The sequence below is a fragment of the Lissotriton vulgaris genome, unplaced genomic scaffold (genome assembly GCF_964263255.1).
Source record: "Lissotriton vulgaris unplaced genomic scaffold, aLisVul1.2 SCAFFOLD_428, whole genome shotgun sequence".
NCBI lineage: Eukaryota > Metazoa > Chordata > Amphibia > Caudata > Salamandridae > Lissotriton > Lissotriton vulgaris.
Genome location: NW_028254502.1, coordinates 1,066,846 through 1,080,145, shown reverse-complemented (window position 1 = coordinate 1,080,145; position 13,300 = coordinate 1,066,846). Strand labels below are relative to the sequence as shown.

The following is a 13,300-nucleotide window of genomic DNA, read 5'->3' as shown; positions in this document are numbered from 1 at the left end:
ATCTAAAAGAAAGTTTTTTTTTCCTGTAATAAGAACTCGCCAGGCAGAGCAGAAGGGAGTGATTGTTTTCCGCCTCCAAAACTTATTCAGCAGTTCTTTCCGAACTAGTTGACATTTTATACTGGATAATTAATCTCTGGTCTCGAAATCAACATATAGGTTTGGCCACTATTAGAGGAAGCCATTCCTATGGGAATATTGTATTGTTTCTTTAAAACCCAAGAGCATTTTCCAAAGGTGCATTAGAAGTAGAGTTGTGTTGCCGTTTCTATTTCTTGCTCTGCCCTACAGCAGCTTTAGCTGGCAGTGGCATTATCTAATAGGTAACTAGATGCATGTTCTGCGCTCGTCAGAGATGGTTCTAGATAATGCAAAAGATTTCAATTTAAATTGCGATCACAGTTCCACAGTGATACCAAGTAAGGCAGACACACAATTGCCAGCACAAAGTTTTGAAATTAACTCTTGTGAAGGTGTGCATGAAGGTACCAGTGCTGCTGGGATGCACAGTGGATATACAGCAACTGAAATAGTTCAGGCTAATTATTCTCTCTTTGGTGCAGATGCCTTAATACCACCACTAGCGATGGTAGTTCGAAGGGTAGCTAGCAGTATTCATTAAACCAACTAAAAATGTGGCTGATGTAGATGTGAACCTCTCGGAGGCAAAATTCCATAAGTCAGTCAAACCTGCTGTACAGCCTCGGGGAGGCTGTTGGAGATTGCCCCATGAACGGATTTCCAGGTGTATAGGCTAGTAGCCTAAGAGAACGCAGTTGATGTTCAGTTGGCTCTCAAAGACCCAGACAAGCACTTTGATGAGCTTTCCTGACTTTCATCCCTTGAAATGTGTGTAGGCGAGCCTGCCACAGTCCTGAGATCTTCTGATCCCTGTATTGCAGATACATTCTTCAAGTTGTGCAGTCTTGTGTCTTTGCCTCCTAGTCTGCCACCCAGTAAGTGAGCAGACTAGGGACTGTGATATTGAGTCCACATAGAACTTGCAAGATACCCAACTGCATCCCCTCGCTTAGTCACTCGATAAGCTCTGGTCTTTTTCCACATCTTGATCTGTATGAAGTTTAGGAGAACTTCTGTAAACACATCTGACGTTTTACTCTCTGGTAAGATAGTATTTTGAATCTGAACAAACACTACCTCTCCTAAAAGAAGGAAAGGGCGCGTCCCTATGATAATCCTCTATTCCCTTTGATGGTCCTGCTAGGTATTGTGGCAGGATGTGAGGGATCCTTGAGTGTCCGTGCACTGGTAGGATTCTGGCTGTTGACAGCGGCATCCGCCACATAAATAAAGTGGTGGGACGGGGGGAGTGAGTTTAATATTAATAAAAAGTTACACTTACCAGCTGCCGACAGCCTTCTGCGTCACGCCTCCTTGCTGGTTCTTCTTGGTCCCACCAGACACTGGGACAAAATCACAGACTTTCTGTCCAACCTGCTCTGCCCTCCTGCTAGGAGAGCAGCTCAGGGATTGGCCTGAGCTGGCTGGAAAGACGCTCCACTCAGGTAGGGGAGTCTGGGGGTTTCTCCTGCCCATTGGTCAATGCAGCCGGGTTAGAGAAACCTAAGCACACATGCTCACTTAGAAAGTGCACATAGCACTCCTCCTCTCCCCTCTCATGCCCTGACCCTGCCCCTCCTTGCACATGCTGGCTGAGCCAGCTGCTTAAAAATAAAACGATAATGAAGAATCGCAGTGGGGTGCTCCTCCGCCATCGGCTCTTGATACCGAAATGGGACATTGCCCATTGGTGAAAAGGTAGAGAGGAGCCAGTTTCACTGACCTGCCAGCACCTGCACTTAAGCGGCGAAGGGGGCAGCCGGGGACTACATCGGACTACATCCCCTTATTTCCTCAGCGTCGGGAGGCTCACGCCATCTTCAACGCACAGGATGGTGAAAAGGTAGAGAGGTCCCAACATTGCGTGAGTGGCTCAGAGAAATTGATCATTGCTCAGTAGATGAACAGTCAACATATAGAGTGCATGGTTGTGCCAAAATGCATTTGTGAATTTGGGGCTCGTGGCACAGTCACTATGGTAAGAATAAAGCACATGGCTATTCACTCATTATTCACATTTATGTATTAAGGAACTTGATTTTGTGGATCAGCCCAGATTTATTTTAATACTGATTGGCCATTGTTGTATGTGTGATAACTTACGATCTGCAGTACAATGTTGATTACCGATTAATTTAATTTTGGAAATGTTATTTTCATTTATAAGATGCATAATAAAAAGATTGATTACAAAATAAGTCCTGTTTTCCAGTGCAGTGGACATTTTGAGAATTGTAAAAACAATTTGGAGGAAGCAGAGTATTCAGTGGTAACATACATTCCAGTGTAGAGTGAGTGTGTGTGTGTTCACTGAATCGTAAGAGTCCAACTGTATGTATCCTCTAGTGTAACTCTAGACAATGATAGGAGTTATAATGATAGGGTAGAAAGTCCTTTTCGGTGAGGCAAAAAACTTTGATTATGAATGCAAAGGATCCCCTCAACCAAGTTTTATTTTCTCACACCCAATGTTCTACAAGTAAAATAAATGAGGACCTCTGTAAAGGATAAACGTTTAAAAGATCAGTTTTTGTTATTTTTTTTTTTTATACACAAAATATTCCTCTTTTCAGGAGAAAAGCATCCACCTCCTTGTGCGTCATCATCGAATCAAGATAATTAGCAATATTGTGTCCGTTGTTGGGATGTAGAAAGAAGAGTACCAATTACTGTTAACATAGGGCCAACTAGTTGCTAAATTAGTAAGCGAGAACTGCCCACAAGACCACAGCGCAGCCTCTTTAGAAGTGTAAAGGATTACTTGTAAGAAAGAGGTAAGTACTAGCTTTCATTTTACATGTGTAAGAGTGCCCAAATATGAAGTTATGTACGAAAATGTTATAGCGAGGCGGAAATATTTTGAAAGATTTGCAACACTTATCTGTTTTAGAAACCACAACCCTTGTCTCTCTATTGCTATTTAATATATTTTTCTCTTGGGCATATCTGCAGATGAAAGTAAGTTAATTAACCTTTAATTTTAGATTGTACATTGGCATTGTGGGCTATAATTGTGGTACCTTGGAGATAACTGTCGCTGCCAATCCATATGATGAAGTTGTTGGCTCAATCTCCCTGTGAAATATATAGTGCGAACTTGACCCGAACCCAATCGGGTATCAAAGCACTTTACATAGCACCAGTTACGTAGGACACACATTCATTTTTTTTGTTAGGCACGGGGAGATTAAGTGATTTGCCCAGAATCACAGGATGTTTGGCGTTGTTACCGAGACTCAAATCCAGATTCCGAGGTCGAGCGCCCTAGCCGTTAGGCTTGTGGATCTAAGCGTGGACAGGGAGAGTGCCTCCTCCTGGGGTGGAACGGGTGGGGGTGGCAGGTAGATTAGGTAGTTGCCTCACCCGACAACCTGGGAGTCTTTTTGTGGAATGTTCATTGGTTGGCGGGTGAACGATCTGATCTGATTCGCTTAATCCATTTGTTAAAAGGGCAACCAAAGGGTGGCGATGGTGCTCAAAAGCTGGGTTGATGACCCTGGCCTTTACCAAGTGCAGCAAAGGAGCCAGAGAAATACCAATAACTTGTGACTGGGTCCTTGCTGCTAAATTTGTCTGATGGATGTTCGTTAATTAATAAGCTGGTAGTTATTAATGTGTATATAAACCTATGGGACTCATGGAAGGATATGAGATACTCTTCCCAGGCAGATTTGTTAGCCTTGTCAGAACTCCCAGGAGCCCCTCCGATTATCCTAGTAGGGTATTTCAGCTATCTGCTAGCACGTGTCCAGGTTGGGGTTGGTGTGGCGGCAGCAACATTCTTGAGTTATGGCATCCAAAACGCAAGTTTCCCAGAATGCACTCAAACAAAGTATGATCTACAGTTAGTAAAATTTCTCTCTTAGTTAGACTTTGTTAGCCTAAATGGTCGGTTCAGGGTGGATATTCTGGGCACACCAAACGTATGTGTATGGCAATCATAGATGTCCAATTGACTACATGTTTATACAGGCATGGTTTTTCAAGACCTGTGCAGGATTTGTGATCCAAAACATAAGGGGCAGTGATCATTGTGCCTTAAAGATGATATTTTACGGGGTTCCTGTTTTGAGAGAATGGGTGATTCTCATGGAAGGATCATTGTCTAAACGTTTGTCGACAAGAATCGTTGACAGATGTATGTCCCTCTTATTGCAACTTCAAGATACGGGCCTGGTTGAGGATTTCGGCCCAAAAACACTGATCTGGTATTCTAAAACAATCTCCAAGGTAGTTAAACGTTTGAGCCCCCCTCCCCCCCCCCCCCCCCCCCCCCCACCAGTAAGGGCGAACAACTTGTTATGCAGGACGTCTGGGAGAGATGGCAACAACTGTATAAGAAAGGAGTATGAGTTATGAATGTATTGTATTATGTGTGTGAGTGGTATGTGTGGGTTTGTTCTCTATCTGGGAGTGAATAGATTATGACTGTAGAAAACTTGTTTGTACCAGAAATTTTTTTGTAAATAATATGAACATGTATTTTTTATACAAATATTCCAAATGAACTAATCCATAGTAAAAATAAATAAAAAGTCTTTATGAATATGTTGTAATATGTTATTGTTCTTCTGGTTCAGTAGCCCATAGTGAAATGTATTTTGAAATTGGAAGTAATATTATTTATGTCGTGAGGGAGTATTTTTTGTACTGCTTGTTATTTGCCCTCTTCTCCCTGGCTTTGGAAAAATAACCTGTGTAGCGGGGGACTCAATATATTTTGTATAAGAAAGGAATATGATGCATGATCAGGGCCAAGAAGCAGGCTTATTATAAGTCGAACTGGGACTAAATGATTTGCACTCTTCAGGAGAAGGATTTGAACACATTATGGAGGCTAGTTCAGGAAGGCTGTACAAGGTCAGCCCCCCTATAAGGTGTATGGTTCTTGAAAACGCCGGGTGACCTACCCAAGTGATATTTATAAAGCTAGAGATGTAACTGGGAAAGGAGCCTGGCCCTTTATAGGAGAGACGTCCTTGGAGAGAGTGTCAGTACAATTTTTAGGTCTCGCTACGAATGCAGCGCAGCTGCTTCGCTAGCGAAGGCTCTATTGCTGTGGCTTTGGTCTGCGAAGGGAGACAGGAGGTGGCACGCGTGGACAGGAGATGTGCACGCGCTGTCCACGCGTGCGCATCTCTTGTCCCCGGAGGCTGGCAGCGAGCGCATCGTGCACTTTCACTTTCCCTCGACGGCTCCACGGAGCCAGCTTGTTTGTAAATGTTTGCGAAAAGCATCGGATCTGCTCACAGTGGCGGTGGGGGAGAACTGAGGGAGGGGGTGGAATTATCGTTTTGATTTGGTGATCTGCTGGGGGGTGTGTGGCGAGTGGGAGGGACAGTGGCGCACTCGCAGATTCCCCCTCTATCACACTGGCCTTCTCTTTAGATCATCATCAAGGTGTAAACAAACAAGCTAAACTCCCTCCCTGAGATTTACAGTGCCCGGCGTCCCTGACTTCCTCCGCTGCGCCGTGAGATATTTCCGTACAGGCAGGCTAAGCACTTTCCATTTTATACCTCAGCGGATTTACAGCATCTTAAGGATTTCTCTATATGCTTGGCTTCTCTCCCAGGGAAAAACCTTGCCTGTAAATAAATAATAAATATATACGAACAAAAAAGAAACAGCAAAGTGAAAGATTGTAGTGGACAAGCTACTCGCGTTGCACTAGGGAAACGTCAATTCTTTGTATATGTTTTTCTGTTAAAGAATAATAAGGTTTGCAGTAGAAAAGGGAGATTTGTTTGGAGAAATAGGATGTTGATTTCGTCATGACTGATAAAGACGGGTGCTGCATTTCTACTTTACACTATTTTTGCATGAAATAAACTGCTCCGATGCTTAATATTAATGCGCACAGTCCCTACAATCAACAAATCAATGTTACATATAACATAGACTATAATTTAGACCTGCTAATGACATCACTCGCTCTCTTGAAATACAAATCCCAACATGCACCATTTTGGTTCTCGTTCACTCACACTCTAGGACACCCACAGTGCCTTTACCTGCTGATACTCACAAAACAATTTCGGGACCAGGAACAATAGCCAGCACCTCGCACAGACGACAGGAATCAGGAATTCAGATCAGTTTAAAGGGCAGTTGTAACCTCAGGGCATAGATACGTGTCCATAGATAAATGTCCCCTGTGCATGTGCGCAGAAGAAAATGCTAAACTCTTTGCCTTTATTAACCATCCCCTTTATGTGCGTAGACCTCTGTAGTGATGATAGTGTCTGCATACAGGTCCCTAAAGGGCCTGCAGCCTAATTTTCACTCATTCTCTAAAAGAAATTAAAAGTATAATTTTAACATCTCTGTGGGGGTGACCCATGTGTAACATCCCACAGGTAATAGGCGAATACCAGCTGCTACGAATATACTTTGGTCACTGGTATTATAGACTACTTGCACTGTCTCTACTAGGGATAATGCCTCTTAGACATTGCATTTTTTGGGCGGGTGCCACAGATAAAACCAATTGGGGCTTCCTGCAGAGGGTAATCGTGAAGTGTATGCGCGTGTGTATATATATCTATGTATATATAGAGATACACATGCATATAAAGTCACATTTTAACATTTACATGCCACCCCGTAGTCTCACGTATTTCCTGAAACAATCGCATATGTGCAGTGAAAGGTGGCAGGAGATATCAAGCATTTGCAATGCAATAGGTCTCACATTTTAGAAGCTTTGGCCTATTGGTACTGTAAATGACAATGCCATTTGTTTTTGCAAGTTTTGTAAACACTTAAGTTAAAATTATTATCATTTACAATGCCAATAGCTCAAATCACGCTATTGCGAGACCTATTGCATTGCAAATGCTTGTATGTAAAACGTATAGCTTTCCTACAGTCAACTAAAGCTGCCGGTACTGATAATCTGCTGGCATGTAATAAAGTCGAATCCTGTTTGGTGGATGTCCTTCTATTCCAAAGAATTTATACTTATAACAAAGACAGGTGTATCTCCTCCAAGTTAGAAAGTTGCAATCATTAAACCAATACATTAAAAACGAGAGACAAATTACCTGTGTAACTTCCGCTTGATAAGCCCCCTTGACGTATGTGCTAAACTTTACTCAAAGGTAATACCCATCTCCTTGAAGAACTGGAATTAGGGTAATGATATTGTCCCTATGGACTAGGGGGGCTTCGAGCAAGGGCACTTAATACTCGTTCACTGGTTCAGTTTGTGGGCTCTGGATAAAAAAGCGATTGAATCATCAAGGAATTTGTTTTGCGGTTTTGTTGATATTCTTTATGCATTTGATTTAATGGATCGTTGTATCTTGTGGAAAAAGTTGAGTCAACTTTCTATCCCCCCCCCCCCCTAGTTTATTAGCAATACTCCAGGAACTTCATTTACGGAATTAGGCCCAGGTAGAGCTCTACCTAAACCGTGCCTTTTCAAAAACAATCCCCTTAGATAATGGGCTGAGGTAGGGATGTCTTTTGGCCCCTACACTGTTTTTTTTGTTTCTTGCAGGTCTCCCAACTCCCAAGTATCTTAGCCAATACCAAATCCTTCTTGCCAAAACTGGGGGATTGACATACTTCACTTAGATGATCCTGCCCATTTTACATTTGATCCAAGTAGACCTTCAGCGAAAATTGCTTAGATTTATTAACTATTGTGAGGCAAATAAACTGGTCAACTGGAAAAAACCTAAAATTATTATGTTTGGGATTTTTTTTCTTGTTTTAACGGTCATTAGGGGATAGGAAGGTGGAGGTGGTTACATCGTATAAATATCTAGGAATGTCATCAACCAAGAAACTGAATTGTTCCCTATATAAAGAAACTGTGGAGATAGGGGAAGTCTTAACTACAGGGGGAATGGTTGTTTTAAGAACCTATTTGGTGGTCCCTCGTGGTCTCCGCTTTTAGCTGCTTATAGTGCAATGGTGCCCTCTGAATGTTTGTATGGGGGGAGATAGTGGCCTTAAGCTCTGAGACAAGTTGGGAGAAGAGGGAGGGCAAATGTTTGAAAAAACTGTTTGGCCTGGCCAACAGTTCGATGGTTTAGGTGATAACATTGGAAGGGGATTTACAGGCTTGGAATTTCTTGGCCTATAAATCAACCCTGAGGTTTGGGGATAAAATTTGGACCTCGGAGGCACTAAAGGTATTGTGGCTGTGTGCTAAGAAAATTGTAAAGAGTGACTGATGATGGGCGGTGCATGCTAAGAATAGATTAGGGAAAATTGTGTCTGCTTTAAATTTGGAACAGTTCAAATTGGCAGAGGCCTATTCTGCTTACAAAAGTTGCCTTGAAAAGAGCTTCCAAAAAAGAGTCAAGATTGTCTGACGTAGGTATGTAAGGAGCAAACAGATAGCAAATTATACGTTTGATTCCTGGGGTAATTAGAGGGTATTCGCATATATTGCTGATTTGCCCAATGCCCAGTTACACTTATTACTTATGAAATTCTGGCTTGCCTTGAATGTGCGTTATTTAAGATTGGAAAAGTTTAACGTAATTGTGATTGCCGAGAATATCTGTACGTGCGACTTAGGATTTTACCATTTTAATGTTCATCATTTATTAGATTGCTTGCCTTTTTATAGGATTGTGTATTTTTACAACCATTTAAAAAAAAAACAATGTATTGTATCGGGATGATGCACTGGCACTTTTGACAAACATGGAATTTGTCAACATTGCTTGCGCTCTTGCAAAGTTCTTTAAAGCAATTTTGGCCTAGAAATTCTGTGTTTCTGTTCTATGGTTGGAGGATGTATACAGCAGACTGGAAGTTAGAAGTATTAGAGTTAATTGTAGAACGTTTTGCGTTGAGCAGAGCAGAGTCGGGGTCCGAGGGTAGTTGCTGGGGCGGAGTTGAAGGGGGTGCGAGGTTTCCTGTGGAGGGGGAGTACTATCTTCCAATTATGCATATTTTATGTTTTAAAGACTGTCCAAACAAATTAAACTTTGAACTTGAAATTGTATATTGTCATTTTAGTGATGTGTATGTACGTTATGGTATATCTACGTTGGAAGTCAGAAAAACAAACAAAATGAACACTACCTTTTTTGAACACGCACTCAGGCTTTTTTTAGGTAGTGTTTGTAAAGCTAGTCTATAGAAAGTCTTAAATCAGGACATTTATTGCAGTTGAATATTGTAAGATTTTTCTTATTCCTTTCATACTTTACAAATGGATATGTTAACAAAAATTAAACATGATGGTTTACACATGACTTAAAATGTCAGATGATAATGTACCATGCATATGCTTCAACCCCTCCCCAAAGTCCTGCGCCAGTTTACTTAACAAGACTAATGCCTTGCAGACTATTTAGCGGTAAAATTCTTTGCTTCGTTGTACTCGGGTAACAACATGGAGGAAGACAAAGTACAAGCAGGAGTTATCTACCACCCGAATGCTGCTTACAACCAATGATATATGCCGCAGATGGATACATTTGGATTACAATTGCCTTTTGGAAAAATTATGACTGGCAGCAACGAAGGTGCAGTGACTCACTAGTGGTGCCCGTGATGCCAATGCTCACTTCAATGTGGAGGTAGTCTTCATGGTTCACATCTAATGAGCATAAGTGACAACATCTGTTTGCCTCCCATGTTACCATTCTTCTTGGCTCCTTTGGAGGCCATGTCATTTTTTAGCTAAAACTAAAAACTGTACCCTAACACAATTTTTAGTCGGGCACATTAGAACCTGAATTGAATGGTGGTGGCCTTGGTATAAGTAAAAATGGCCACCTGCGTAGCTCAGCTACCACAAGACCTTATAAGTCTACTATGCCATTGCCAGTACATTAAACATCACATAATAAATAGCATCATGTAAGACACATGTCTGCTGGATCCCTGCCTAGATCGCCACAGCTCCACAGTAAACGATACACCAACAGAGTGAAGGTGCATCATACAGGTCTGGATGCACTGTTTGTTGGCAAAGGGCTATTTTGGTCTTTTCCACATAGCCTGTCACATAGTGGCCAAGGAATCAGAAGAAATAACATGGAAAATGTACTTGAACTGACTCCCAGAAAATCATTTAGCTTTCTTTATGGAAGAATGTTACACATAAATGAGAAGGGTGAGCAAGTGAGTCTCCAAATGAGGCAGTTCTATAACACAACCTAATACAGGTTTCCAAAAATGCTTAGTACTGTTGAATCCAATTTAATTAACTTGATATTTTAAAAAGGCATACAGTCGTAGCATTTCTCTTCCAAATCCTCTCCTTTCCAAAGAGGACTAAAAAGAAACATACCCTTGTAGTCAGGCACTCAATCTTAAAACACTTTGGGCCAGATGTACGACCATTCTGTGTATTGAGGGTCGAACATTGCGATTTTATGCGTCTCGCAAATTGAAATGTACCACTGTGTCTCAGACACATTTAGTGATTGCCAATGGGGTCGCAAATGAGCTACCTCATTAATATTCATGAGGTAGGTAGGTAGCAATTTGTGACCCATTGGGAATGGGCTACAATCGCGAGGATGGTGGCCTGCTGTGGATAGCAGACCACCATGTCTGTGTTTGCTTTTTAAATAAAGCAACTTTTTTTTTGTTCAAATGCAGACTTTTTCCTTAATTGAAAATGGGATGCATTTAAAAGAATAAAATGCAAAGCTTTCTTTTAATTTTTTAAGGGAATGCAGTGGTCCCTGGGACCACTGCCTGCGCTTAAAAAATATTTGCGCATATATTCACAAAGGGGAAGGGGTCCCCTGGGGACACCTTCTCGTTTGTGACTGGCTTACCACCTACTTGAAGTAGGTGGTAAATTGTGATTATTTACCACCGCAAATGCAGTCGCAAAACAATCGTACATTCCCCTGCGAGTCACTATTAGGAAGGGACGCCCTTGGCATGTCCCTTCTGTTAGAAATGGGATATCTGGCTAGCTGAAACTTGTGCTAAAGCAAGGCAGAAACCACCACTCTAGTTAGGATAAGGGAGTTACACTTCTAAACTAACCGCTGCTCCCCCCTTGGTAGCTTGGCACGAGCGCCAGGCTTATCTTAGAGGCAGTGTGTAAAGCATTTGCACATAAGCAACAGTGTACACACTATATAAGGACACCACACCAGTTTAGAAAACGATCTAATTTTTATACACTTAAGACAAGACCAAATACGATAAAATTCCACAATACTATACTTTAAAATCTTCAGTTATCAAAATATGCTTTTAAAAATAGTTCCTTGATGACGATAGCTCCGTCCCGGGCTATCCCAGCAACGTGAACAACAAATCCAAAAACAGTTCTGGCTGACCGCGGGGTCACAGGCCAACTACTGAGTCGGAAAGACCCTCAAACAGTACCTTTCAGAGATGCAGGGCAATTGGGCCCTTGAAGTCACGCACGTTGCAGCTCGAGCTCCTTTCTGATGGGATCCGGAGTGCTGGCGCCAACAGGTGTCGAGCGCTGTGGTGCTCCCAGGTCGCGGTGTGAGCAGCGGCCCGGTGGCGGCATCAGATGGCGTTGTCAGTGAGACCAGGGTCGCAGTGCGAGATGGAGCTGGTGCTCGTCACGGTGCTAGCAGGCCATGGTGCAAGCAGCGGCGCTGTCGCTGCTGAAGCGCTGTAGTCGGCTGACAAATTGGCGTCAATGGTGTCTGTAGGAAAAGGCTGCAGTTTCGGGATGAGGGCGGTGCATTGTGAAACTTATGAGCGGTGCCCTTGAACCACGGTGCAAGCAGTGGCATTGATTTTGGCAGGAAGTGGCGGCGTCAGGCTGGCCAAGGCGTCCTCGTGAAGCAAGAAGGTGCGGAGTGCGGTGCCCACAGGTAGTGGTGCAAGCAGCGGGTCGTTGGCGGCATCAACAGACGTTGTCAGTGAGACCAGGGTCGCGTTGCGGCGGTGCTCTCTGCGGGGCCAAAGCTTCGCATGATGCGGGCGGTGCGGAGTGTGGTGCCCACAGGTCGCGGTGCAAACAGCGGCTCGGTGGCGGCGGCGTCAACAGGCGGCGTCGGTGACACCAGGGTTGCGGTGCGATGCCCTCTGCAGTGCCTTCAGGACACGGAGTGTCGTAGACGAGTTGGTGTTCTTCGGGTTGCAGCACAAAACACACAGTCCCCAGTGCTGCGGGTCGAAGAACTTGAAGTCTTAGCTGTTCCTGAGACTTTGTGAACAGGGGCCAAGCTCTACCTCAAGCCCTTGGAGAGACTCACAAATTAGGTTGCAGAAAGTCCAGTCCAGGCCTTTCACTGCCAAAGACGGCAGCAGCCACTGCAGGTCAGCCCAGCAAAGCACCCAGCAAAGCAGTCGTTCTTTTTCGCAGTTTCTCTGGCTCTCCTTCTTGGCAGTCTTCTTGATCCAGATGAGTTCTAAAGTTCAGGGGTCTGGGACCCAGCATTTGTATCTAAAAATCCTTTGATCTTTTAGGCAGAGGATCTCTGTGCCCGGCCAGAACCAGTTCTGCCTTCTCTGGTGTAATTTCCTAGCAGGAGGTGAAGACGGCATTGTCAGAGGCAGACCAGGCCCTTTGAGGTGCAAGGAAATCTCTTCCCCTCCATCACAGCTCAGGTCTAATCAGTCCTTTCCTGACCTAACTAGGCCATCTGGAGCTCCTCTGGCTCCCCAGCCTTCAGTCTTCCAAAACCCATACAGGCAATCCACATTCCAGCAGAGGCATACGGTATGACTGAGCAAGAAAATGCCCACTTACTAAAAGTGGTATTTTCAAACACAGAATGTAAAAATCACCTTCACTAAAAGGTGCATCTTTAGATTCTGAGTTCAGGCATACCAAATTCTATTTTCTTACCGAATTCCCGGGGCCAGTTATGTTTAGAAGATGTTATAAACAAACCTCCCATTCTATCCTATGGGGAACTGGTAGCCTTGCAATAGTGAAAAACGAAATTGGCTGTATTTCACTATTAGGACATGTCACACACACCAGGGCATGTCCTACCTTTCACGTACACTGCACCTTGCCCACAGGGGTACCTTGGGCCTACCTTAGGGGTGTCTAACATGTAAGAAAAGGGAAGGTCAGGGACTGGCCAGTGTGTGCACTGGCCATGTCTACATGGCAGTTACCAACTGCGCGCAGACTCTTCAATAGCAGGTCTGAGTTACTGTTTTCAGGGCTACTCACGGGGTGGCTCAACCAGTGCTGCAGGCCCCCGTGTAGCATTCGATTCACAGGCCCCGGCACATGCAGTGCACTTTACTAGGGGCTAACAGGTAAATCAAATATCCAATCATGGAA

At 43.6% G+C, this 13,300-nt stretch overlaps 1 protein-coding gene across 2 annotated transcripts in view; it reads left to right on the top strand.

Annotated features, from left to right (window-relative positions):
* LOC147659521 (uncharacterized) overlaps window positions 1–13,300 on the top strand; it is an 83,406-nt gene that overhangs the window by 57,447 nt on the left and 12,659 nt on the right. The gene's annotated exons all lie outside the window — the stretch shown is intronic.